The 23,864-nt window shown below is 38.2% G+C and overlaps 1 long non-coding RNA gene, 1 other non-coding gene and 1 pseudogene across 2 annotated transcripts; 2 read left to right on the top strand and 1 right to left on the bottom strand.

Annotated features, from left to right (window-relative positions):
- Positions 1 to 1,736: 1,736 nt before the first annotated feature.
- LOC148876548 (leucine-rich repeat receptor-like serine/threonine/tyrosine-protein kinase SOBIR1 pseudogene) lies at positions 1,737 to 6,574 on the top strand (annotated as a pseudogene).
- A 7,944-nt stretch (positions 6,575 to 14,518) lies between these two features.
- LOC148876547 (small nucleolar RNA R71) lies at positions 14,519 to 14,624 on the top strand. The gene has a single exon (XR_016106251.1). It is a non-coding gene; the product is annotated as a small nucleolar RNA R71 (small nucleolar RNA).
- Positions 14,625 to 20,389: 5,765 nt separating this feature from the next.
- Positions 20,390 to 23,447, bottom strand: LOC148876546 (uncharacterized). The gene is made up of 2 exons (XR_016105429.1): positions 22,528 to 23,447; positions 20,390 to 20,646 (listed from the first exon to the last, which is right to left on the bottom strand). It is a non-coding gene; the product is annotated as an uncharacterized LOC148876546 (long non-coding RNA).
- Positions 23,448 to 23,864: the final 417 nt, after the last annotated feature.

Here is a 23,864-nt window from a genome sequence, read left to right as displayed (position 1 = left end):
AAGCCTACTCGGACTCAGGATGACCTGAATAAGCTTAGCCTCTGAGAGGTAATCTCCGCACTCGAGCCCGACCTGGGTCCAAGATAGAAACGTCTCCGCCATGTCTTTATCTGACATGACGCCGGGATCAGGGACAACCGCCCTCTAATGAGTAGGAAATGACCACCCCGTAGCACTTCAGACCACGAAGTAGCCCCACTTCCATGTCAGGACCTTGTTTGGAAGTTTGTGAAGAAGTTTAAATCTCGGGCGGGGAGACAGGTAGTAAGCCCATCTGTGCTCGGGAAGGAAGCTCGCCTATTTTTTGAGCATGAGAAGGGCAGAAAAAATTTCAAAGTCCAAGGGAATAACGTATTCACAACAGAGGGATATGGTCCCGACGACATTATGAATGGAGTTCGGGTGAAGTTGACCGACTAAGACACCGAAGTGGTTCAAGACTTCGACAATTAGGGGGTGGAGAGGAAGGCGCAGCCCAGCAATGAGCTGCTCCCGGAAGACCACGATCTCATCTGGACCGTGCTCCCAAGGGAAGTTGCCCGAAGGTAAACTATATGCATACTCCCCAGGCAGGTTGAACTGATGAACAAGGGACCGAAGTCTCTCAGACGTCATAGTGGAGGGTTCGAACATGTCCAGGATCCGAACCCGACGAGAAGTGGATTCTAGACTACCAGGGGTGACCCGGGCTGAAGGCCCTATCTCGGGCTCATCCAGAAGGTTGTCAAAAGAGTCAGCCCGACCCGAGGTCCCCGCCTCAGACCCTTCTAAAAGATTATCAAAGCTACCCGAGCTACTCGAACTAGACATTGCGAAAGGAAAGGAAAGGAAATTGAAAAGGCTAAGGGGACTCACAAGGAGAACGCTACCGAACTAGGGAAGATGACGCGAGCTAAGGACCTTGGACGCGAGTTCAAGAAACGATTGTTGAATACTAACAAAGGAAAAAGTGACCAGAGCCCCCACTATTTATAGCCATTGTACCTGTGCATCAACGGTCGAGATCAAAGCCATCCAACGACTCTCAAGAAAACTGACTACACGACCCCCGAGGTGAAATCAGTTTAGCGCAAATTTTCGATGTCTGAGAGCTGATAAATCGTTTGACGTCCGCGCATGAGCTGTGCATGACCCGAGTTGACTTTGGTCAAGCCGCACTGACCCTAGTTGAGCCAAGAGCATAGGCGAGTCAGACCAGGGCATCTCCGAACTAGACGAAGCATGCCATAGGGCAAATCCACCTGTCAGTCCCCCATGCCGGGTCAAGACCTCGAACACAGGGAGTGGGGGGCAATTGATGGAGGTAGATTTGGCTCGACCCCTTGGCTGTGCGACATGTGGAAGAAACTGGGGTGACTTGGCAGGAACGCCAGCTCGACACGGTGATATAGCACGGCCATTCTCCAAGAAGAGGCCCGAGCTCCCCGAGCTCTCCAAGAAGAGGCCCAAGCTCCCGAGCTCCCCAAAAGGAATCCGCACTTCCAGGGAGGTGAACCCCAAAGCTAACAAGCCCGAGGGGCGAAGCCCGGACTAGCCCACCTTGGGTCAATCCGGGTCGTATCCCGGCACCTCGGGATAGTCGGCCATATTTTCATCCGAACTCAAGACTTCACCTTGTGCATCACTCCGACACCTTGGCTCCAGGTCGCGCAACTGTGAAACAGTACCTAACCGGTCCATACTCTGAGGCAACACGCCTGACTGGTCTAGATCTGATAGATGGCAATCATGCCGTAATGGCAACCTGCTACCGCCATTTCAGTTGTGGCAGAGACGGCCCTGACAGAGAGGACAATGGCGGTTATGTCTGCCCCCCACACAGGCGGTTATACCTAACTCGACAGAAACTTGGGAGTGAGTGCACCAGGTGGTTATAAAAGGCCTTCTTCCCCCCCTCCAAAGAAAGAGGTATGTGATATTTGTGCTTTCTGGTCTTAAAGTCTCTTATTTTCCTTGCCTTCTCAAGAATATTAACTTGAGCTTCGGAGTATTCCCACCGGGTTCCTCCTCAAAAATCTCCTATTTCTTCCTCGTTTCAGGCATCTTCAGCTCCATTGAGGTATGCTTTGTGAGGAGTAGATTCGGTCTCCTTAACTTGACTCTATCCATCTAAGTTATACTCCCACTTTATTAGAGAGAACCAAAAAGTTGAAGAGATTTAAAAGGAAAGGGATTTCATAGGGGAGAGGAGCTATAGTAGAAAGAGAGTAAAATGATGTTATTAGAGAAAATAATAATAAAATTTATCATAGTATTTTTAATTTTTGTTTTATTTGAGAGAAAGATTTTTCATTTTGATTTCTATATTTTGAATAATTTAATTTAAAATTAAATAATTAAATGTGAGAAATAAGAGGATAAAAAGGTCAGTTTGACCGTTAGAATAAGAGGAGCCTTGGCCTCCCATGCATTGAGCCCGGGCTTCCCTGATTGATTGCATAACATAATATCTCTACTAAGGTGCCAACCAGCTCATTGGTAAGGTCTATTGCTGTATAAATACAAATATATACAAAACAATACATAATACAAGGTTTTGCAGTTTACATATTTGTATTTGTACTCCTTCCAAATTGAACCTTAGATTGTGTTTGGTGGTACTGCAATTTTATTTGTACTAGTACAAATGTATGGCAATGCAAATGTAAAAAATGTAAATTCTTGTTTAATTTTGTTTTTGAGTGTTACTTTATTCTGTTTCATGTAGTTTCTCTCAATCATTTTCACTGCCATGATTTTGCATGATTGCAACCAACTACAACCTTAGTGCAAACGCTCAAGTGTCACTTTGATGTGGAATCATCGTCGTCTGACATAGGGAATAAATAAGAGAGAGAGATTGTCCGTGTTAAACACGTAGAAGTAAAACTAGTCTATCAATAACCCATAGATGATAATATAATTTACAAGTAAAGCTATGATTGATTGATAGAAATCAGAAAGATGCAAAAAATTGAGGAAAAGCTAATAACAAATTTTGTGAAATTCAGTTGAGAATTTTTCTTCTTCATTCTGTTTCTCTATTTTTTTTTATCAAACCAAACGCAGACTAAAGGATTAAGTGAATACGAAAATAAATATTTTTTTTATAGTTGACGTTGGACAATTGGAGGAGAATAATTGAAGAAAAGTACATGTTATGGGTTAAAGAAACAGAAGCATTATATTGGAAGGGTCGGACGAAAAAACTAAGAACTGATTAGGTGATCGGTTAAGTTTTACCCCAGAACCATTATTTTCCCTCAAAATCATTGGTTTGGTCAGCAAACTGCTGATATGGGCTGTTAAACTATTCGAACTATTCAATGGTTTAGCCGATTCTTTATTTATTTTTTTATTTTTTTGTTAGAATGGACTATTTGTTTGATTTAAACAATTGAACCATTCGACCCAGAAACCGGACTCTTGACTGATTCGTTGTTTAGATCGGTTTTAAAAACCTTGGCGGTCAGTATTATTGAGAGTTGATCAAACTAGGAGGTGTTTAACTTGGAGATAGTCTTACCAAAAAAAACTTGGGAGATAGTACAAAAACTTGGATTTCAGGAGTCATTCTAAGCTCATCTACAAACTCTGGACAAGAAAATGGGAGTACGGAATAACATGGGCACGTTGATATTAAGGAGCTGCTTGGAAAGAAAATAAGCACTTCACTTAAAAATAAGTAAAAAATTTGGGTATTTATTCTTAGGAATAACTAAGCACTTATTTGGGCTTATTTCCCAAATGTAAGTGTTTATTTTCCAAGATGTTTCTTCTTCTGTAATCTCAATTGTTATTTGGTTTGAAGAAAAGAGTAAGGAAAAGAAGGAAATCCTTTACAAAATTTGTATAGATTTTCCTATCTTTTCTTTCCTTTCCCTACTTTTTCCTTCAAACTAAATACAGCCTAAGGTCTCCTTGCAAGTGAGCGTGTGTATGGTTTGGGGGGGAGGGGTACCTTCCACTCTCCTCCCTGGGACCATTTCTCAAGTCCTCTGCGCTGATAATTTAACGAGGGAGCATGGCATCTCATTGCGAGAGCAGCTTTGAGTCACATGCAATCATTTTCACCCTATCAACATTCTCCTGGCAATCTGTAGTATGCGAATGCCCTTATAGGACACAGAAAACACATATGTGAATAGGCAGTTCAGTTGCTGGTGTATAGTATCCATCCAACAGGGACGAATGCTTGAAAGGATGATGCAACTCTGAAGAATACAATCATAAACTCATCTAAAGAAGTATAATTTAGAGTAAATGTAGCAATTTTTGAAGGAAAAAAAAATCCTGTAGTGATTGCAAATTCCATGAAAGGATGCTGCCGTGAGACAAATTCCATTAATAGGGAATAAGTCATGTTGATTTATTACTATTACTACAATATTGTTATTTGTTGTTGTTGCTGCCAAGGTTCAAATACAGGCATGTCAGGTGTTTCAATGCAACAAAACATCTTTTTTGGTAAAATACAAAAACCTCCCCTGATGTTTTTGACAATTATAAAAACTTTTCCTATGATTTTATTTGAGCAAAAACCTCTCCTTTATTTTTGAAAAAACCGACAAATACCTCCCCTCCATCAATGTCCAAGACGAAAAATGTTAAATTAATGATCATTTTTTAAATACCTATTTTACCCTTTTACAAATTAATGTGCATCTATTTTCACTAAAATACATCATTTAACTAATCAGAAGGGAAATATTGTTCACTATCCTCAACTTCCAGAAGCACCTAAGCAGTGTTACTCCGATCTATACCACCGGTCTCTCTTTTTCTCATTCTTCTTCTTCTTCTTCTTCTTCTTCTTTGAGAAATACTGTTCACTGTCATCAACATCCAGTGCCTACATTGCTGAACTGGGTCCAACACTCCAAATCCGGCTTGGGGATGAAGAATATTCTCCCTAAGCATTACATACTCTCCAAGAATAATACAACAAAAAATCATAGCTATTCTGCCATGGCACTATCAGCCAGTAAAACTAATTCTAGTAGAACTGATTCTAATGAAGCCAAAGCTCCTTCGCACTCAGAAAAAAAAAAAAAACCCACAAGCACGACAAGAGCAAAAAGAAGCTTAAGGGTTGGATCTTTGGATTCCTTGCTGGTGTGACTGCTGGAATGGTATTGGGATTGATTATGTCAATATTGTTTAAATTACTATTCATTTGCATAAGAGGTAGGGTGAAGGACTCTTGCCTTGCTATCTTCAGTCCACTAATCAAGAAGGCCAAAGTTTAACATTCTTGGAAAAAGAAGACGGGTTTGAATCTCTAGAGATCATTGGACAAGGAGAATGTGAAGAGGTTTACAAGGCTGAATTGCAGGGAAGCAACAGGAAGATTATAGCAATCAGGAAAATAATACAACCCAACCCCATCGATGCAGCTGAACTAGCGGAGGAAGATAGTAAGCTTCTAACAAAGAAGATGTAGCAAATTCGTTTGGAAATCCAAACTGTGGGTTAGATTCAGCACCGAAATTTGCTCCCTCTGCTAGCCCATGTGCCACGGCCAGATTTTCACTACCTGGTGTATGAATACATGAAGAACGGGAGCTTATAGGACGTGCAAAATAAAGTATCAGAAGGGAAAAGAGAATTGGATTGGCTGGCGCGACACAAGATTGCTTTGGGAGTGGCAGCCAGCCTTGAGTATCTCTATATGCACCACAACCCTCATATAATTCACAAAGATCTCAAGCCCAAAAACATACTTCTTGACGATGATATGGAGGCACACATCGCTGATTTTGGGCTAAAGAAGGCAATCTCGGAGATGAACACCTATGTCACAACCTCCAATGTGGTTGGGACTATTGGATATAATGCACCCGAGTACCACCAGACGCTCAAATTTACAAACAGGTGTGACATTTACAGCATTGGCGTCATTCTAACAGTGTTGGTTCTGGGCAAGCTGCCCTCAGATGACTTCTTTTAGACCACAGAGGAAACGAGCCTGGTCAAATGGCTTAGAAACCAAATGATTTCGGAGAACCCGAGCGCGACCATCGATCCCAAGCTAAAGGGGAGTGGATGTTATGTTGAAAACTACTTGGTTGTTTGTTATTTTTCTCTTATCTGTGTATGAATAGGGAAAATGATGTAGCATCTATCTGATTAGTATGAGTTTGTTCGATGACCAAAGAGCTCCATGAATGTGAAGAAGAAGAAGAAGAAGAAGAAGAAGAAGAAGAAGAAGAAGAAGAAGAAGAAGAGAGAGAGAGAGAGAGAGAGAGAGAGAGAGAGAGAGAGAGAGAGAGAGAGAGAGAGAGAGAGAGAGAGAGATTGACAGTATGTGAATGCATCGACGTCCACGAGAGAAAGTTTGTCAGAGTAAGAAGAGTTCTTGAAGAGAAAAGAGACCATAAAGAGGTCTGGGTCCTTAGTAGAAACCCTAGGAGGTTGTAGGGATCAGTACTATAGATTGGATTTCCACTTGAGGGCTATTTTAGTTGGAGGGATAGCTGCATTTGCAAAAGTGGCAAGAGCAATGAAGGCTGCAGGTGGAGTAACGTTGGGGGTTGCAGCTGCTGCCATGTCAGCAACAGCAATTGCAACTATGCAGGATCTAAACGGGAATTAAATGATGTTAGTAAGTAGCCTTAGCAGTGTGATTGACAAAAGGGTAAAAGTGTAACTATACACGTTTTACATCTTGGACATTGATGGAAGATAGGTATTTGTCGATTTTTTTCAAAAATAGAAGGGAGGTTTTTGATAAAATGAAACTATAGGGGAGGTTTTTGTATTTTACCTTTTTTTTAGTTTTTTCTTTTTCAAAATTGGCCAACGGATTGGTCTTAGGTCTGCCCATCAATACCCCTTCTATCTCCTGTGGATGGGCCGAGCTTAGTTTTAGCTTTTGCCAAAATTTGAATGGGCTTGACCTGAAGCACAAGCCTAAAGTAGTGTAAAATGATCATGTACTGAGCCCAAAGCCGAGCTTGTAAATAGGTCTAGTTACTACCACCACCACTGCTGCTGCCAATGCCAATAAGAAGCTGCGCGCTGGGGATGAAACTCTCAAAAGCCCATAAATCAAACTCTAGCATGGCAAAGGTCAATGCCACAATGCCAATACAACTGGAATAGGTAAAGTTAATTAATATAGTGATGTGTGGCTCACTGTGACACTAGCAAATGCACTAGCCATTCAAGTAATAAAGTAGTGAGTGAAGTATCGTTCCCACGAGGATTTAGGAAACAAGTATCAATACTAAATTGAGTACTTCTTATCTGATTAACAAATAAATCAAAACTTTAATGAAAGCTAAAAATCCTAAATTAAAATCTATCTAAATCATTGGTCCAATTGCCTTCAAATCAGGTTAGAAGAGTAAGCAGTAAATTTCAATATCAGAATTCAGCAATCTATCAATTTAGATCATTCGAATAAATCATAATTGAGCCTTGGTTTGGTGAAACCCCAAGGTCATGAACAGCCTCTCTCAAGCACATGTTCATCCTATGCATGAGTGACAATTCTTCTATCTCTAACAAGAATCTAATCCCCATGCATGCATTTCTTCAAACATTTCTAAGACATCAATTCAAAACTGAATTGATCACCAACTGAATTGTGCAAGTTATCTCTAATCTTGCATCCAATTCAGTTCTTGAATAGTAGATCTGAATTCCTAGATTTTCTCTCAAGCACTCTAGGAATTCCAAGCTTTAGATCCATTCGGCCAATATGAAAATTGTAGATCTAAATTCTCTTTCAAGCAATTCAGATCTGAGATTCAGATATGAGTTTTGAAGGTTAGTTGGCCGAATTAATCTACAAAAACACCCTTATTCAAGAAACTCCAAGTACAATTCATGACCATTCAAATGAATAAAAAAGAATTAGATTGTTGAACTGAAACTTTATAAGCTGAAATACATCAAGGAAGAATGGAAGAAGGAGAAAGAAGAAAGAAAAAAATAACAAAGAAACATGATTCAAATTAAAAGAGAATGAAAATACAATTGAGTTATTACAAATGCTCTTTGAATCACAAACCCCCAATTTCGAACTCACCTTCTCTTCTAGCTTGCTTGTCTTGAACTTCCTTCAGCCCTTCTTCTTCTTTTTCCTTGTGCCTAACCTTCCTCTCTTCTCTTCTCTTCTCTCAAGGTGGTCGAACCTCTAAGAGTGGGAGAGCCTTCCTCTCAAGCGATTGAACACCTCTCCCCCCTTTTAGAGGTCTCCTTATATAGTCTTTCAAGAGGGCTTTTGCCCCTTCTTGAAGCCTCTAGAATGGGGTGTATTATACCCCTTTCTTGAGATTTTTCTAGAGTTCTCTTGAAAGCCTCCTAAGGGCTGCTATTTGGGCTGCACTTAGGCTCTCTCTTAGCACATGATAGCTATACATTGAGCTGCTCTTTTGGGCTGAGAATGGGCATTCCTTGCTGGGTCGAATTCTACTCTTAGCTAGGCTTTCTTTTATTGGGTTTTCTCAAGGAATCCACTTGCTCTTTTTGGGCCGAAGTGCTCTCTCTTGCTTCGACAACCAGACTGGGTTGAATTTGGTCTTTTTGAACCTTCTTTTTTTGCCTTTTTCCTTTATTTTCTTGGATTAATTACCCCTGAAACTTATTCTTAGAATTAAGCTAAATTAAGGCAAAATTTAATAAAATCGGCATAAAAATCCATGCTAAAGTCCTCAAAATATATAGATAAATTGTAGACTCATCAAATACCCCCACACTTAAGCTTTTGCTTGTCCTCAAGCAAAGACATCAGCCATAAACTGAACATTCCCCCCCTTTTGTTTTCACCATTTACCTGGTGAACTTTTTAAGATAGAAATGCATTGAGTAGTCGGGAAACTTTTGTAAGTGCTCAGCTCTTATTCTTGCAAATTACCATTTAACATAAGTATAATATCCAAGGAAAGGAGAATATGAATTTCATCATAGTCTAGCCTTCACTCCTAATTCATATATAAATCAGTTCCTTAATTGTCAAGGTTAATAATTAAATTTCACTATGTTTTACATCTGTAACTAAATCTCAATGAGAGTTCAACTTTAGAGTGCCCCTTTGAACCTCAGTTGTCACCACAATTACTTATTTCTAAGGGTGAGTGCATCTTATGCACCATCTCACCCTTTATTCTTCCTTTTTTTTTTTCTGGTGTGAGTGCATTTTATGCTCCATTTCATACACTTTTCTCTCTCTTTTACTTTTTTTTTTGTGTGAGTGCATCTTATGCTCCATCTCACACTGGTCACTTACTTGAGGTAGGTAAATAGGACTCATGTTCTGAGCTACTAGTTTTACTATTCAGCTCAAAATAGCAGAGTCAATTTGAGCTTTTGTCATTCTTTGCAATTATTGAACCTCAAGAATCAACACTTCAGATGTGCACTAGCTCTCTTGACCATTAACCATGAAATTAAGGGCTTCCATACAAATGAAGATAGTTAGTGCTAGTCATGTTGAAAGGCATATTCAGCTCCATTTTTCTCATGCATATATCAAATTGGGTCATTCACAAGAATAAAAATTTAACAAGTACATCAGTCTCCCTCAACTTATTGAATTCCTTCTTAAAAATCATCAAATAGATAGTAATGAACTTGAGGACTTCCAGTCTTTTTTTTTTTTTGGTTATGTCATTGCCTGCATATGTGTGATGGGGTGAATGAGGTGCATGGTTTCAGCCCCCATACCCTAGCCTCGGGCTCACTCCCCCACACTGAAGATGAACATTGTCCTCAATGTTCGTAGTGTTAGGGAATCACACTTGCTAGAGCAAATTGAAGAAAAGAAAAGGATGAACTGAGTCCTTAAAGAATTGGAATTTTGAGAAAAAGATCTTTATTTTACTAACTAATATTCTAAAAAGATAAATGACAAAAAGATGCCTTAACCTGTTCATGAGCAAGCATAAAAAATTATTGGTTATCAAGATAAATAGTGGATGGCGGGGGTACAGTACCGCCCATTAAATATGGTTTCAGGCACTGACCATTTACTTTAAACGTGCCCTAAACCGGGTGGGTGAGTTCTATAGCCCCATGGGGAAAAACCTATGAAATGGTAAAGGGTCCAAACCACCTGGATCTCAGCTTACCTGGAAACAAGCGGAGACGGGAATTATATAATAATACATGTTGGCCTACATAAAAGTCCTGTCTCAGCAAGTTCTTATCATACCAGTTTTTTATTCTTTCTTTATAAACTTTGGCATTCTCATAGGCGGCAAGTCTGAATTCATCCAATTCATTCAATTGCAACCGCCTTTTAGCCCCTGTGGCCTGAATGTCAAAATTTAAGAATTTAAGAGGCCAATAGGCCTTGTGTTCTAATTCAACTGGTAAATGGCATGCTTTACCAAAGACCAATCTGTAAGACCAATGGGTGTCTTAAATGCAGTTCTGTATGACCATAATGCATCATCTAATTTGATGGACCAATCTTTTCTGGCAGATGCTATGGTCTTTTCCAGAATTCTTTTGAGTTCCCTATTAGCCAACTCCACTTGGCCACTAGTTTGAGGGTGATAAGGGGTAGTTAATTTATGTGTAATTCCATATTTCTGCATTAACCTCTCAAATTGGCTATTGCAGAAGTGAGTTCCCCGATCACTAATTATAGCTCGCGGAGTGCCAAATTGGGAGAATAGCTTCTTTAGGAAGTGTACCACCCTTCTTGAGTCATTTGTGGGTAAAGTCATGGCTTTTATCCATTTGGATACATAGTCAACTACAACGAGGATGTACTTATTCCCAAAAGAATTTGGGAAATGTCCCATGAAATCTATACCCCAAACATCAAAGATTCCACATATCAAAATATTGGAAAGGGGCATTTCATTCCGTCGGGAAATGTTTCCCGATCTTTGGCATTTGTCACATATGGACACATACCTATGGGCATCTTTGAAAAGTGTGGGCCAATAAAAACCTGATTGCAAAATTGGAGCTACAGTGCGACTAGCTCCAAAATGACCTCCTGCTTCTTTATCATGGCAAAATTGGAGTACCGACTCCATCTCCTCCTCAGGGACACATTTCCTTATGATCTGATCTGCACACAATTTATACAAAAAGGGTTCCTCCCACAGATAGTATTTTACATCAGAAAGGAATTTCTTTTTCTGTTGATATGAAAGGTTAGGAGGAAGGACTTGTGCAGCTAGATAATTAGCAAAATCAGCATACCAAGGATATGAGTATTTCTGTATTGAGTACAGCTGGTCATCCAAAAATTCTTCTCGAATGTTGTTGGTTATCTCCTCTTTTGAGCTTACCTTGTCCAACCGGGAGAGATGGTCAGCAGCCAGGTTTGCAGCACCCTTCATGTCTCTAATCTCAATGTCAAACTCTTACAATAAAAGGATCCACCTGATCAGTCTTGGTTTTGAGTTTTGCTTGGTAAGCAAGTGACTTAATGCCGAGTGATATATGTAGACAACAACCTTGGATAATATCAGATATGAACAAAACTTGCCAAGTGCAAATATTACTGCTAGCAGCTCCTTTTCTGTGGTGGTGTAATTGAGTTGGGGTCCAGTCAAGGTTCTGCTAGCATAGTAAATTGGCTGAAAATGTTTGTTCATTCTTTGTCCTAAAATAGCTCCATTAGTAGAATCACTCGCATCACACATTAATTCAAATGGGAGTGTCCAATCTGGTGCTACCATGATAGGTGCATGGATCAATTTGTCTTTCAAGATGTTGAAAGCATGAATACATTCAGTTAAAAATTCAAAAGTCACTTCCTTTTGAAGCAAGGTAGATAATGGCTTGGCAATTTTTGAGAAATCCTTAATAAACCTCCTATAGAATCCGACATGTCCTAAGAAACTTCTCAAAGAACGAACAGATGTTGGGGGTGGTAGTTTTTCAATTGCCTCCACCTTGGCCTTGTCGACTTCTATACCTCTTTGAGAGATCTTGTGTCCAAGCACTATGCCTTCTTGCACCATAAAATGACATTTCTCCCAATTCAACACAAGATGTGTTTCGTTGCATCTAGTAAGCACCTGTTCCAGATTATTCAAACATGCATCAAACAAAGAGCCAAAAATTGAAAAATCATTCATAAAGATCTTAATAAAATTTTCAACCATATCAGAAAATATAGACATCATACATCGCTGAAAGGTTGTTGGGGCATTGCATAACCCAAAGGGCATCCTTCGGTATGCAAAGGTTCCATGTGGGCAAGTAAAAGTGGTATTTTCTTGATCTTCTGGTGCAATTGGTATCTGGTTATATCCTGAATATCCATCCAAGAAACAATAATACTCATGCCCGACTAGCCTCTCCAACATTTGATCCATAAATGGGAGAGGGAAATGGTCCTTTTGGGTGGCTTCATTTAATTTTCTATAGTCAATACACACACGCCATCCGGTGATGGTTCTAGTAGGGATGAGTTCATTTTTCTCATTTGGAACAACAGTAATACCCCCTTTCTTGGGCACAACTTGCACAGGGCTTACCCAAGAACTATCAGAAATAAGATAAATGATTCCAACATCTAACAACTTAATTATTTCAGCTTTTACCACTTCTTTCATGTTGGGGTTCAGGCGCCTTTGGGGCTGAACGAAAGGCTTGCTGTTTTCTTCCATCAAAATTCTGTGAGTGCAGATTGATGGATTAATGCCTTTGATATCTTCTACCTTCCAAGCTATAGCATTTTTGTGTTCCCGCAGCACTCTTAATAATTTTTCTCTTTGTAAGGGATTCAGTGCTGCGAAAATTATCACGGGGAGATCTGATGGTTCCTCAAGCAAAGCATACTCTAAATGGGATGGTAATTGCTTCAGTTCAAGGGTGGGGGGTTCTTGGGGTGATGACTTACCTGATGGTCCAGGCAATTTGCCTAAGTTCTCTAATTTAAGAAACCCCTTTCCCTTGAATTGAGGCTTATCATTCAGGTATGCTATCATGAGGTTTATTTCTTCATTTTCTCCTTCTTCAAGTTCTCTCTACTGGAGGCAGAGTTCGAGAGGATCAATTATTCTACTTACCTGGAAGCATTCATCAATTCAATTCAATGGCATCAATCATAAAACAAGAATCATCACTAGAGGGTGCATGTTTCATAGCATCAGACATTTTAAAAATTATCTCCTCATCTTGTATCCTAAGGCTGAGTTGTCCTTGTCGGACATCAATCATTGCTTTCCCGGTAGCCAGGAAAGGTCTCCCTAGGATAAGCGGGACCTCCACATCTTCTTGCATGTCTAACACAATGAAATCAACTGGGAAAATGAATTTGTCAACTTTAACTAACACATCTTCTATGATCCCCGTAGGATGTCTAATTGATCTATCAGCCAATTGTAATGCCACTCTAGTGGGTTGGGGTTCATTCAACCCCAATTTCTTGATGATAGAATATGGCATTAAATTGATGCTAGCTCCCAGGTCACATAAAGCTTTTTCAATTTTTAAATTGCCAATGGTACAAGGAATAGTGAAACTCTCTGGATCTTTGAGTTTCTGAGGAAGCTTGTTCAGAAGGATAGCAGAACATACCTCATTTAAAGCAACTATAGCCACATCTCCCAGTTTCCTTTTGTTTGCCAATAATTCCTTCAAAAACCTTGCATAGTGTGGCATCTGGGCTAAAGCATCAGCAAAAGGAATATTAATATGTAAACTTTTAAATATTTCAAGAAACTTACCAAATTCCTTTTCCAACTTTTGTTGCTTCAGCCTGTTAGGGAATGGAACTTGTGGCTGCTGGTGCATCCCTTGTTGTGCTTCTGGTTGTTCTGTTTTCTGTTGTCCGGTCCCAAGGCTTGTTTCTGCCTTGGGTTCGACCCAATTCTTCTTTTCTACCTCGGGCAACTCTTTTCCATTCCTTAAGGTAATAGCTTGCACCTGCTCTCGTGGATTCACTTTAGTGTTGCTTGGAAGAGTTCTTGGCAGTCTGGAAGAGATTAATTGTGCCAATTGCCCCACTTGGTTTTCCAGGTTTTTGATTGAGGCTTCCTGGTTCTAGAACCTGGTTTCTGCACCTACTATAAATTGTCATCAGTTCCTCCAAATTGGACTTTGGTTCAGGCTGATGATAAGTCTGGTGGAACGGCTTGGAAGTATGCTGATTTGGCTAGGACTGGTTTGAATGTCCCCCCTCCATCCTGGATGAAAAGTATGGTGACTCTGATAACCCTGCTGTTTTGACGAATTGCTGACATAGTCAACTTGTTCAGTAGATGGCCTGAACTGATTGCCAACTTGGCAGTTAGTACTGATGTGGCCTCCCCCACACAATTCACAATTAAGAGGCTGCACATGCATGGCAGCTATCTGCATTTCATCTATTTTCTTACTGGGTGCTCCTATTTGTGCAGATAGTGCCGTATAAGTATCAACATTATGCAAGCCATGCTGTTTCCTAGTTTGAGTTCTTTCAGAATGCCATTGATAGTTGTTGGCTGCCATTTCCTCAATAAGTGCATGGGCAACCTCAGGAGTTTTATTATTTATGGACCCTCCAACTACAACATCTAATATGGTCTTATTTGGGTCAGTAAGACCATTATAGATAGTCTGCACTTGCAACCAAATGGGGAGGCCATGGTGAGGAACTCTCTTTAACAGCTCCTTGTATCGTTCCCATGACTCGTATAAAGATTCCCCTTTTGCTGGAAAAAAGTAGTGATGTCATTCCTCATTTTAGTAGTTTTAGAAGGGGGAAAATATTTAGAGAGAAAACGGCTGGCCATTTCATCCCACGTAGCTATTGATCATGCCGGTAATGAATTCAGCCATGCTTTGGCTTTATCCTTCAAAGAAAATGGGAATAACCTCAACCTAATGGCATCATCACTTACCCCATTGTGTTTGAAGGTGTCACAAATTTCTAAAAAGTTAGAAATGTGTGCATTGGGATCTTCGTGGGCTAATCCACAGAATTGCACCATGTTTTGAATCATTTGTATGATGGCAGGTTTGATCTCAAAGTTGTTAGCAGCAATATTGGGCCTGATAATGCTGGAGGCAACTCCAGTGAGAGTGGGTTTGGCATAGTCCATCATAGTCCTCTGCTCAACCATTTCTTGAGCCTCTTGAGCTTCTTACTGGACTTGTTTGGCTGCTCTTAGTCGGACACGGAGAGTTCTTTCAATCTCTGGGTCGTAGAGGATTTCCTCCAGCTCGACTCTGCTTGACAGAAACTACGAAAGTCAAGGCAATAAACAAGCCAATATTCACAAAATAACTAACCTTATTACAACTGAAAATGTATAGTGAAGTATTGGAATATACAAACCTACATCCTAAAATAAATAAATGCAGCTAACTAAAAGCAGATCAACATCTTGTTCAATATAGTGAATTCAATAGCAATTTACAAACAGGTCTGAATTCAGTAATCTCTGAGTAGAACAACAGTTTACAAATTCCTTTTCTTTATATTGCTGAAATAGATCTGAACCGCTGAGAGCTGAAATCTCAATAGCTACTGAGAACAGTAATATACAATTCTGAAATCAGATCTGAAATCTTAGCAGGTACTGAGGACAGCCAAATGCGGATCAACAGTGATTGTATTTAGGCCTGATTTTCATATTAAAAGGCTATTCTGTGCTACTGAAGGTCAATACACAAAAATGAAATCAGTGTACAAAATATTGTGAGATAGCAATTTTAGACATCAGTTCTACACAAAATTGAGATTAGCTCTGAAATCTCAGAAGCCACTGAGAACAACAATAAATATAACAACAGCTACTGATAACAGTACAATTGTGCTCAGGTCTGATTTCCATATTGGAAGGCTACTAAATATCAGATCTGAGCCCACTGTTTTGATGAGCTATGCATCACCAAACACCAGATAGAGTAGCCATACTAAAACTGAGCACATCAGCAGGATAACCCACTGATATCAGCAATGAAACATGCTGTATACAGATCTGCACAAAACCGAAATCAATCAGTAGTAAAATGATATGAAATCAGACCTATATTTACCATGGTGTGGCTGCTGGGATCTGATTTTTTTTTCTTTTGAGATGAAATAAAACACAAAGCAGTAATGCAACTATACTACTGAACAAAATCTCTTTTTTTTTTTTTTTCGGTTTGCTTAGATCTGATTTTTTTATTTCAGTACTGAAATCTATAGTGTACAGATCTGAACTCCCCTATTTTATGAGCTATATAGAACAAAAAACCAGCTAAACTAGCAGCACTAAAACAATAATCAAAACCAAACAAATCAGCAATAGAAAAAAATAGAGTAGTAATATCAATAATGAAGAATACTATATGTAGATTTGTACAGAACTGAAATCAGCTAACAGTTAAAAAAATCAGTAATGAAATTTTTGATAAACAAAACCAGCAATCAACTAAACTAACTAAACTAAAACAGGAACCAAAGATGAAGCAATTCAGCATTAGGAAAGAAGACCAGCTTCATCAGTAATGAAAGCTTTTGCATTCAAATCTGAATTCTAAGATGCAGAATTAAAAATCAGTTCTTTGCTATCCATATCAACTGCATTTCATATTTGAATTTCACTCATTCTTTGCTATCCATTCGCCCTTGAGGCAGGTTGGATGTATCATAGGGTGGATGTATCAGAGGAATTCAGATCTGAACTAAGCAGATCTGTAGAGTTTGGATCTGAATTCTCAATTGCCTTACCTTTAGTCATTACTACCAAATTGCCTTTGAGGAGTAGCAGAAGTGTCCTAGGGTAAATTGGGGTGGTTATGACACCCAATTCACCGCAAATTTGCATCAGTTCAGATCTGTGTTAAGAGGAATTCAGATCTGAACTGTTGCAGGTCTACTGTAGCAGAATTCAGATCTGAACTCAGATCTGAGTGCTGATCTGAATTCTCAATTGCCCCTCTTATTGTTCATATGATCTCTTTTTTTTTTCTCCTTTTCACTTTATATTTTTTTCTTTCTTTTTGTAATGAAAAAAAATAAAATAAAAGGCTGAAACACAAACTAACTAAGTCTTTTTGGTAGAGTGCTGCAGGTCTGAGTTCTGCTGATCTGATTGCCGAATGCAACTCAGATCTGCAAAACTTATGTTGTTATGAATTTTTCTTCTTTTTTTTTCTTTTTGAATGTAACAACACCAAGATTGAAAGGAAATGAAATCTATCTTTATTAAAATGAAACTGAAACATGGAAATGAAATAATCTACTGAAGAAAGAAGAAACATAATTAAATCAGTACAGTTGTTGCATTCAAGGCTAAAATGTAAAATGAAGTAATTAAAACCTTATATGAATGCAATGATGACTGAGACCAGATTAAGAATGCCCAATGTTTCCTAATATTGCTTCCCTAAATCCCCGGCAACGGCGCCAAAAACTTGATGTGTGGCTCACTGTGACACTAGCAAGTGCACTAGCCGTTCAAGTAATAAAGTAGTGAGTGAAGTATCGTTTCCACGAGGATTTAGGAAACAAGTATCAATACTAAATTGAGTACTTCTTATCTGATTAACAAATAAATCAAAACTTTAATGAAAGTTAAGAATCCTAAATTAAAATCTATCTAAATCATTGGTCCAATTGCCTTCAAATCAGGTTAGAAGAGTAAGCAGTAAATTTTAATCTCAGAATTCAACAATCTATCAATTTAGATCATTCGAGTAAATCATAATTGAGCCTTGGTTTGGTGAAACCCCAAGGTCATGAACAGCCTCTCTCAAGCGCATGTTCATCCTATGCATGAGTGACAATTTTTCTATCTCTAATAAGAATCTAATCCCCATGCATGCATTTCTTCAAACACTTCTAAGGCATCAATTCAAAACTGAATTGATCACCAACTGAATTGTGCAAGTTATCTCTAATCTTGCATCCAATTTAGTTCTTGAATAGTAGATCTGAATTCCTAGAGTCTCTCTCAAGCACTCTAGGAATTCCAAGCTTTAGATCCATTCGGCCAATCTGAAAATTGTAGATCTAAATTCTCTTTCAAGCAATTCAGATCTGAGATTCAGATATGAGTTTTGAAGGTTAGTTGGCCGAATTAATCTACAAAAACACCCTTATTCAAGAAACTCCAAGTACAATTCATGACCATTCAAATGAATAAAAAAGAATTAGATTGTTGAACTGAAACTTTATAAGCTGAAATACATCAAGGAAGAATGGAAGAAGGAGAAAGAAGAAAGAAAAAAATAACAAAGAAACAGAATTCAAATTAAAAGAGAATGAAAATACAATTGAGTTATTACAAATGCTCTTTGAATCACAAACCCCCAATTTCGAACTCACCTTCTCTTCTAGCTTGCTTGTCTTGAACTTCCTTCAGCCCTTCTTCTTCTTTTTCCTTGTGCCTAACCTTCTTCTCTTCTCTTCTCTCAAGGTGGTCGAACCTCTAAAAGTGGGAGAGTCTTCCTCTCAAGCAATTGAACACCTCTCCCCCCTCCTAGAGGTCTCCTTATATAGTTTTTCAAGAGGGCTCTTGCCCTTTCTTGAAGCCTCTAGAATGGGGTGTATTACACCCCTTTCTTGAGATTTTTCTAGAGTTCTCTTGAAAGCCTCCTAAGGGCTGCTATTTGGGCTGCACTTAGGCTCTCTCTTAGCACATGATAGCTATACATTGAGCTGCTCTTTTGGGCTGAGAATGGGCATTCTTTGCTGGGCCGAATTCTACTCTTAGCTAGGCTTTCTTTTATTGGGTTTTTTCAAGGAATCCACTTGCTCTTCTTGGGCCGAAGTGCTCTCTCTTGCTTCCACAACCGGGCTGGGCTGAATTTGGTCTTTTTGAACCTTCTTTTCTTGCTTTTTTCCTTCATTTTCTTGGATTAATTACCCCTGAAACTTATTCTTAACATTAAGCTAAATTAAGGCAAAAATTAATAAAACCGACATAAAAATCCATGCTGAAGTCCTCAAAAATTATAGATAAATTGTTGGTTCATCATATAGCCAGTTATACATCACCAATAGCAAGGTTAGTTTCTTCAATGATTCAAAATCTCCAGGTAATCTATGTCTGGTTAGGATTGGAGAGTGTACATTGTGACATGGAGGGATCCTTCATCTGGAACATGGCCCTACCAACCGGCTCAAGAATCATTAGGACCATGTGGCCTCTTTCCCACTTATGTCTTGGTGACTCAGTAAACAAGTGCATCCCAAACATTTCTTCCATTCTCTAGCAATATCCTATGCAATTAACCCCAAAGGTGATAAGCCTCCTAACTTATTTGACAGTGTGAACGTTTCTACATGGACTGGCAGGAAGGTCGATAAACACTAAAAATGGATGAATTTAAGCTATAGTTATACCGTAAATATTTTAATTCGATTAATATAACCTAAATGGGAGCATCACATTAAATTTATGAACTACCAAATTTTAAGTTGATACAAACCATAAACAAGGAGCCTAGATTTTAATGGAGAACCATAAACATGATAGTACCACGCACCATGTAATCATTCTGCTTAATACATGACCTTACAGTTGCATGATCTATTGTATTACCTATTCTAAATGAAGATATATTTATTGTACTACCTAAAGAAAAAGATAAGGTGTTGTATTAAAAGCAAGCAGTATACTTCTCTGTCCACCAAAGATGGATGTAAAGGAGACTCCTAAAACATCTATGTACTGCTGCTACCCATGAGTATAACCTGTCCCATAGGGCCTTTACAACTGAATAATCAGACTTGCTTCTATTTTAAAAAATTCCTTACTTTCCACATGGTCCATAGCAGTTCTAGTGGTATAGCCCCCAAATTACTTCCCCCCTTTACTTAGTCCTTTCAGTTGAAAACTCCATAAAAAAGCCCCATCACCTACCTCCTATTTAATCACCCTCAAGAAAAAGCCCCCATCACCTACCTCCATAACAAAGCCCCCATCCTTACAGTTGTAACTTTAAGGTGTACTTAGGCCACACTACAAGAAAATATACCTATAGCTACGGATAAAATTATAGCTAAAAAAAAAAAAATCGTAATTATAGATCTATAGCTATGGTTAAAAAGAAGTAGCTATAGTTGCGGTGGCTATAGGCAATAGCTACGGCTGATAGTATCCGTAGCTACAACTAACCTATTGCTACAGTTTATGTCCATAGCTAAAGCCTAATTTAAATAATTATATTTGCATTTGTAGCTATGGTTTTTAGGTTTTCCGTAGCTACAAATTTGGCTTGAAAGCTACGGTTTTGAGATGTCCGTAGTTACAAAATTTGGATTTATAGCTACGGTGTTGAGATATCCATAGCTTAAGTTATGAATTTATGCCGCAAAAGAGCATCAATCTACAGATTGTAATTGTTTGTAATTAGAAAAATTAAACCTATAACTACGGTTTAAGCTAACCGTAGCTAAAAATAACCTATAATAACGATTTGATTAATGGCCAAATCATGAAATCTTTTCAATATTTTTTTGAACCCTTTTTCCCTATATTAAATACAGGCACAACTAATTTAGTCCATAATATAAGATGGAACTTGAAAGCAAAATTCCATTAAAAGGCTATTTAATAAAGAATTATATCTCAAAGTGCAATACTACATGGATCCGTGTGTTTAAAATCTGTTACAAATTCAAGGTTCTTGAATCATGAAACTCCTTATTAGAAAAAAAAAAAAAGAATACATGAAACTCAATCCAAAAAAAAAAAAAAACTTGGCGTGTAATTTTGATCAAATGTCTCCATCCACATGTGTGAAGTATCCTCTTTTATCATGTTCAACCTATAAGAAAATAATAAAAAAATAAGTTAGAAATCACATTTTTGGAGATATAAAATCTTGTATGGAAATTTAATTATCAACTATGCAATATAAATTTGCCTACTTCATTCCTAGCCAAATGTTAAACATATCACACAAATGTAAAGATTGAGGTCAAACTTGAGATGAGGCTTAGGATTCTTGATCGTAAATTTTATTGTTATTTTTATATATTGTTTTTTGTGTTATTATTTTCCTATTATTTTATGCAAGTAACCACAAAGAAATAGTAACAAAAAAATATTGACGGAAATAATTACAGAAAGTTAATATTGTTAATTTTTAATTCATATCTAAGCATGGGCTTACTTTTGAATGATGAGTGCCTACATTACTAACATCGTCAATGATTGACCAAGGGGAAAATAGAAGTAACTTCTCTTTCGCACGATCAAAGAGTACTGTAAGATGAATATGATTTAATAAATAAATGATTTCTAATATTAAATATCACAAGCAAAATAAAAACATCTAGTTAAAATATTAATATAATAATGGTATATGGTAAAAAAATTGGAAGATATGAAAAAGCACAAATTTGAGGAGTGGGAAAAATCTATATAATTTACATAAAAAGGGAAACTGAAAAATTAGTAGTGTTAAGTCAGACAAAAACAAACTTCCTCAAAAAGCAGAATGGGTTCCATAATTCTATGAATAATGTAATGATACCAAGTTCCAATTCATTCTTTTATTTATATTGACAAAAAATGCAGTATAAAACCCACTACTTCAAATACTTTGTGCTGCCCTTTTTCCAAGGCTGAACAAAAGAACATTAAAGGTATTAAATTGAAGTCCTATTTGTTAACATAAAATCCACTCATTTTATGATTTATTGTTAACATAAACAGTGACCCACTAACATATAAGAAATTTCCAAATAAATATAGATATAAAAATTGATACACCACCCTTTACATGAAATCCAAGAAAACATATACATATACAAAGCATGTTAAATTAGCCACATCTTAAAACTTCTAAATCATAGGGTCAGAATCTTCATTAATTTGAAATCGTATTTGTTAAAAACCCATTGTTTAGACAAATTAATGTCATTTAGTTTAGCCACTTCAGTTGTTATCAAATTGGCCCCTAAGCCAATTAAGGGAAAGTGTTAGCTGATTAGAGAACCACAAGAATGAGTTGCTTAAGGTTGGAGCTATAACCTACACATCTGTAATTAGAAATGTGAAATCCATGAATCGTAGCAAAGGCAATTATCCAACCAGATGAAATGAGAATGAATAAAAAAGGAATGCACTTGTTGCAATATATGTGATTACATTTTTATGAAGTTGTATTTATGATGTTTGATCTGTTTTGCCCTTTTCTGGTTTTTAACCATTGAAGGTGTAGGGTAGGAGAACTGGGGTAGGAAATCTTCCTAGTCTTGAACTCACAAGTAATGACCATTTCTCTCATTTCTAATGAAGGCACAATTTTTAGTATGACCTGAACATTTGATAGCTTGGAATTTCAAGGTGAGCATCTTCTAGAAAAAGCTAGGCAATCTGGCACTAAACAACATCAGAACTAAAGTAAGAAATAACTAAAAAAAAAAAATGCTAAGGAATCTGCGACTTCACTAGCATCTCCATTCAAATAGGATTTAAAGACAGAAGACAAAGAAAGATAAAAAAATGGTTCTAGAAAAAGGATCACAGGGATCTCATTATTAGCAACGATGTGAGCAAAAAAATTACAAGGATGGCTCTACAGAACCTCATTGCCACCTCTGCTAGCCAACAATCGAATGCAACATTGGAGAGGAGAAATCGAAAATGGGATATATAGACAATAGAATGGAAAATAGTTGCAGAGTAAATTAGAACTTACCTGAGATGGGGTTTCGGCCTGGTTCTATCGAGAGAACAGGGATCCTCGATCCTTTTCAATCGATGGTGGTTTGTCTTCTATGGGAAAAATCTGAATCGAATATAGGCCTTAATGTAGATGCTGCAACAGGGGCTGTAGTAATCTTCCTCTCAGGTTGTTTTCTTTAACAATAGTGGTGACCCAAGGACTACAACATTGATATTCAATGATTCTGTGCAATTGGCGAAGGAAACTCAGACAAGGGGGTTGGCAACTGGTTGGGAGACCCAAAAGCTGAAGGAAAATGATGTAAATTTTGAGGGAATAGGATGAAGCTATGGAAACGGTGAAAAATCCCGGGAAACCTGATCGAAAATGGGGGAATCTTGCCATTGTGAGGCCTCCTTCACGACCAGAGAACAAGGTGTGAGAATAGGCTCGAAATAGTCACCGGTGAGATGAAGGGAAAGGGGGAAAAAGGGAATGGTTCGCTCATGTTGACCAATTCTTTGAATACCAGATCACCTTGGAAATACAAAAGGTGTATTTGGCTTCCTTTCATCTGGAAGGAGAAGCAAATCAATGGTGGCAGTGGTTATGCAGGGCTTATCAGGAGGAAGGGAAGAACCAGCGTCAGCAATTGAAAGGGATCGACAACCAACCAATTCAACCTACGGAATTCAAAACAATTTCAAAAGAGATGAAGCAAGGAAATTCCATATTTTCCGTTTGTTTACAAGCAGCCATGGAGGATGTGCCTCACAGACTTCAGCCGGACATGCAGCACTTGTTAGAAGAGTTCGAGGACATCTATCAGGAACCAACGCAGCTGCCGCCAAAGAGGGAGATCAATCACCACATCAATCTCAAAGAAGGGACCGAGCCAATTAATGTTCGCCCATACAGGTATGCCTACTTTCAAAAAGCTGAAATAGAAAAACAAGTTCAGGACATGTTAAGATTGGGGCTAATAAGATCTAGCACAAGTCTTTTCTCTACTCCTGTCTTGCTAGTAAAAAAGAAAGATGAAACTTAGCGTTTCTGTACTGATTAATGGGCTCTTAATGCTATAACCATTAAAGATAGGTTTCCTATTCCAATTGTTGATGATATGCTTGATGAGCTATATGGGGCAGCCTTCTTTACTAAACTTGATTTACGGTCAGGTTAATATCAGGTACGGATACACCTATTAGACATTCACAAAACTTCATTTCTCACACACAATGGTCATTATGAATATTTGGTTATGCCCTTTGGCTTGTGTAATGCTCCTTCAACCTTTCAAGCCATCATGAATTCCATATTTTGTCCATATCTTCGAAAATTTGTGTTAGTCTTTTTTGATGATATTCTCA

Source organism: Nelumbo lutea, chromosome 1 (genome assembly GCF_056320005.1).
Source record: "Nelumbo lutea isolate HS-2025 chromosome 1, American lotus-T2T, whole genome shotgun sequence".
Taxonomy (NCBI): domain Eukaryota; kingdom Viridiplantae; phylum Streptophyta; class Magnoliopsida; order Proteales; family Nelumbonaceae; genus Nelumbo; species Nelumbo lutea.
The sequence above is the reverse complement of the archived record's forward strand: the minus strand, read 5'-3'. Positions and strand labels throughout refer to the sequence as shown.